The sequence below is a fragment of the Populus euphratica genome, unplaced genomic scaffold (assembly GCF_000495115.2).
Source record: "Populus euphratica unplaced genomic scaffold, PopEup_1.0 scaffold1909.1, whole genome shotgun sequence".
Taxonomy (NCBI): Eukaryota; Viridiplantae; Streptophyta; class Magnoliopsida; order Malpighiales; family Salicaceae; genus Populus; species Populus euphratica.
Window position 1 is genome coordinate 1,876 of NW_011501733.1, and position 5,331 is coordinate 7,206.

Sequence of the window (5,331 nt, forward strand, 5' to 3'; positions counted from 1 at the left end):
ATGAAAAGAAAATAGGCCCCTATGAGGTGTTGTAGAAGATAAATGATCATACTTATAGGATTCATCAACTTTATCATCTAAAAACTTCTTATATCTTCAATGTTTAGCACTTGATATCTTATTAACAAGAGGACAAAATTTTAGAACAAGTTCTCTCCAACCCAGAGAGTCTGAGGTAGACGGGCTTGTAATAACGAGTGATTTTAAATAGTTAGGTATAGATCTACCATAACTAAATAAGGATCTGACATGGTTTGATTACGTGGATGACCTAATAGATATATTTATAAATCAATGGGATAGATCTATGTGCAAGAGAAGGTCTGGTCACACCATACTAGAATGATGGCTAGAAAATATCATAACTTTTGATCCAATTATTGGATCATACAAAAAGTTTTGCAAAATTCTTTAGGGTTGTTTTCCTTACAGTAGCCACCACAACTATATGCAAACCTATAGATATTTAGATATCAAAAATCTCTTCCAAACCCCTAGTTTTGGTATTTTTGTTATTTTTCATGTGTTTTTCAGGTTTCTTGCTTTATTTTGGATTTTATGCTTCTTTTCTTTGTATCTTTGGATTTTGTTATTTCCTAGTTTAGCTAAGTTTTCTAGCCTGGTTAAGGTTTTGTAAACCTTTTAAAGAAGCAATCTCTGTTGTTACTATTTTAGAGAGAATAAACCTGTGGGTGAGAATAAACCTGTGAATTTGGAGTTCACATTTACAACTCTTTTTACTCATCAAAATTCAATGTTTTTTATTTGTTGTTATCTTTAGCCTCTGTTTGCATTAAGATTGCACCTGAAGGAAAAAGTGAGGAAGTAAAGTGATCCAGGAACATTCTAAGTAAAACAGTTACTCTAAAAAACTGTTTAAGCTTCTAACTTGTCAATCAATGTAATGGCTACTCCTCGCTTAAAGATGGTGAAAAAAAACTCAATTTTTTTTATTTTTTTAAGATTGATACTCTAGATAGTTCAACTATCTGTGTTCCATATTTAACTTTTTTGTGTATACAAAGAAAAAGAACAATCGAAATGTACTCATTAAAGCATGAAAATATAACCTATAACATTAAAACCAATAAAGTTTTTTAGGCTAAGAATAATGATGTTATCTTTTTATGGATTTTTTATTAAAAATAGCATAGTTTGATAAAAGTTTTTGGAAAATAATATATGTTAAAAAAGTATTTGAAAAATAGTAGAGTTTGAACACAATTGCATTTCAGAATATCAATTTTATACACAATCGCTATATATTTGGAATACCGGTTGTGTCTTATAATTTTTTTTTCTACATAATTGCTATTTGAAATAGCAGTTGTGTAGTGAATATTTCAAAATATGTTTCTTTTGCAAATTAATTAACTTCAACAAAAGTCAACCAAATATTTTATAAAGATTCAATAGCCAATATATAGGACTGAAGATCCAATGGCGAAGAAAGAAAGAGAAGATAAGGTGATGTGCAAGGAGAGAGAAATGAGGGCAACTAAAAAAGAAAAGAAAAAATGGGTCATCAGGGACATATTGGGAATTTATTTTCAATATATTTGGTATCGTTAGAAAGATATTGACGAAACTAATTCTAATTACACATTGAAAGAACACCAAAAGAGGTTGTAATTAACCCTAAATTAACCTCGAACAAAACCCCTAACAAATTATAATTTTTTTTGTGATCTTTTAAGATATGGTTAGAATCATCTAGTTGAGATATTTTTAACGTACTAAGTGTGTTAAAAACAGAACTTTGGTGTGTTCTCAGTGACCCATATTTCTTGATAATAGAATCTTAAATCTTATTTTTTGGTTATTGGATCTTCATAAAATTTTGGGTTAGCTTTTTTATACAAGTTAATTGAATTGAGAGACATATGGTTTATAGAACAACTATTATTCCTAATAGTGGTTGTGTTCAACCGTCATTTATCAACCATGAATATGTTCAAACTATGTTACTCTCCTAATACTTTCCTAAAACTTTTACAAAATTTTGTTAGAATTCTAAAATACCATATTCTTACACGGTCAAACAAAAATACATGAAATGATTGTGAAAATTCTAATTGTCGATGAAAGAGTGTATGTAGGTTCCACCAAATATTTTCTAACAAATCATGAAATATATGTCACATTTTAGGCTATTAGGCAAGCCTTACAAAGTTGATATCTAGAAGTCAAATTTTTTTCAAAACATACACTAAAGACATCATAATATCATCATCACCATAAAGATGCAAGTTGCATCACTTCAAATCATGAGAAACAAATTTGATACCACCGGATAGTTTGGTTAGGCCCTTCGTGACCTTCAACTTAGTTTTTCTGGCAAATTATAAGAATGGATTTAATCTCATTCACTTTCAGATTAGATCATTAGGGTGCCACATCCACGAAACCCTATTCTGTTGGTTCTAGTTGAAACCAGATTGAACTAGATCCTTAATTATAAACATAAAAATTCCTCTTATGTATAGTTGAAGCCTATCTCACTTAAAAGGAAAAAAAAAGGTATATTTGCTTCTGAAGAAAAACAATTACGCTATTATGTAGTAAAGAAATCACAACAAAAAGGATCTTTAAGCTTAAAGTGGCTTGAAAATTCTTACCCATTAACGGGTGACTTGGAATATAAAATTTGTAGACAGTGATGAAATTATAATTTTTCCACTTTATTTTGTTCATTACAAGTGATGACATAATGGCATTTAGCCATGAATAATCTCTATAATTTCAAATACTTGTGCTACATATGAACAATTAAAGTATGGAAGGAAACAAAAGGGTATACCAGCTACATAATCATGACCTCCTACAGCCCGTACGATTGCAGTTCCATTATGATTGGGGGATGAACGAAGCTATGCAAATGTTCTGATCTCAGATGAAATAATTAAGCCAACCATCATACTCTTCTTTCTGCTGATTTTCTAAACCTAGATCATAATTTAAATGATAAACTGATTATTCATGATTCTCGTGATTTTGATATCAAATGGCTTTGTAATAGTTTAGTTGGGTGGATATTTGAAGGTATGGACTATAGACATATTCAACAATAATTAGTCCAGACTGGATTACTTTTTAGTGGCCACTCAAGTTCTTATTCTGTTTGATGACCATAATGTTATGATGAATGCTTTTACTATAAAAAAAAAGCAGCAGAAGAAGAAAAATAAGAAATCTAGCCAAGTTTCTTCACCAATATACTACGATGGCTCCTATTAGATTGTGCTGCACACAGATTAGCATGGATCTCTATTGCAAATCTACCAATATCTGGATGGAATATAGCTTGTCTCACAAAATTGTTACAAGATATGGGCAGATTAATAGGGTATGACAAAATCAGCCTAAGGTTCTCTTCATTATATGTCATACGACTTCTTATTGGCACCCAGAATTCTAATACTTTACATTCTGAAGTGACGTTAAGGCGATGATGATTATCATATTACAATCTTTAAGATTGATTCTCTACCTTACCCGGACAGTAATTCAATACCATATAGTATATATACTCTTTTTGGAAACACTACAGTAAGTTGAAGATGACGAGTCAGATGATTAGTCTGAAAATTTAGACAGATCAGGGAATATGGAAAAGAATGTGGATGTTGTACCTATTCTCCCAATCAGTATATCTCAAGTGGTCGACTACAAGATTCAACATACTTTCATAATGTATAACACACATTGGAGTGGTGATAAATCCTCAGCAAGAATCATGGAGGAACAAGAGCATTTATTCTTAGAACTTTTAGGATTGTATGTGTTGAAAATAAACTAATTTTTGGAAATTAGTTTATCCAGTCAACTGATTAAAACTAATTAACTGGTTGGATTAAATAAATCAATTAATTGGTTGAGAAACAATTGACTAGTTCAGTTGATGAATACAATTCTTGTTCAAATTAGAATTTATTTATATTAGTTTAATTTCTTAATTATTTAGGACATTTATGCCTATAAAATGGCTTGTAATACAAAATTATTTAGCACAAAAAGAGAGAATAGTTAAGAGAGTTTAGAAAAAGATCTAATAAAAGTATACATTTCTCTTAGTCTTCTTCTTGTTCTTAAGTTTTTGACTTTGCATTACTGTTTTATATTAATAAAGAATGACTATGAAACTTAGTTTATTCAAGTAAAAGCTTGGTTAAGTTCCCAAGATTAATGAGAAATTGTTGAAAAAGACTTTGAGGAGCCTATAGATAGAGTAACATTGACTTCATTCTAAAGGGAGATTGTACAAAGGACATGAAGGAAGGATCAATAAGCACTAACAATCATCAACTATTGTCTAAATGATACCATTTTTGAGATAGTGACAAACACAACCACGACCAAATAAGCATAAAACGTTTTGCAAGAATCAAACCAAGGAGTTGACAATGTGAGGAAGATATGTTTACAAAAGTCACGTGGTGACTTTGAAAAGTTACATATGCTTGATTCAAAAAATATTTATTTAGAATACTTTGCAAGAGTAGTGACCATATATAATCAAATGAAGAGATATAGAAAGAAGATGGAAAAGAGACGTGTGGTAGAGAAGATCTTATGCTCACTGTAAAAGAAGTTCTATTATGTGGTGGTCGTGATAGAGGAGTCATAAAATATATATGTTCTTTCAATCCCAGGTCTCATGGGAAAATTGCAAGCCCATAAAAAAAAAAGTCAATAAGATTTAAGAAGATGTGGATAAACAAAGACTTTTTCATAGTAAAATGGTTTTGGATATTCACAAGGGGTAGAGGATGTGGACAAAACAAAGAAAGAGGTAGATTTGGAAAAGAAGGTTGTAGCAGCCTCAACAAGTCAATCAATCGACTACATAAAGCAAACTAGTTTACTAGTTACACTAATAATGGCAATCTAAAATCTAGGTTTGACAAATCAAAAATTGAATGCTATAATTGTCAAAAGGTAAGCCATTATATAAGGGATTGTAGAAGTCCAACAAAGAGGGTTAAGGAGAACGCAAATCTAGTGATAGAAGAGGTGAAGGAGACCACCCTATTAATAGTGCGTGATGAGAGAATGTGAGACAAAGAGAACATGTGGTATCTAGATATTGGAGCCAGCAACGATATATATAGAGATAAAGATAAGTTCATGGATCTTGATAAAGCGATTAAAGGTAATGTCACCTTTACTAATCATTCAAAGGTTTTCATGCAAGAAAAATGTTTGATTTTGATTAAATTAAAAGATAAAAGTCATCAATTTATTGGTAATGTCTATTGTATACTAACAGTGAAAAACAACATATTAAGCTTAGGATAATTATTAGGAAAGGGGTATGATATTAAGATGAAA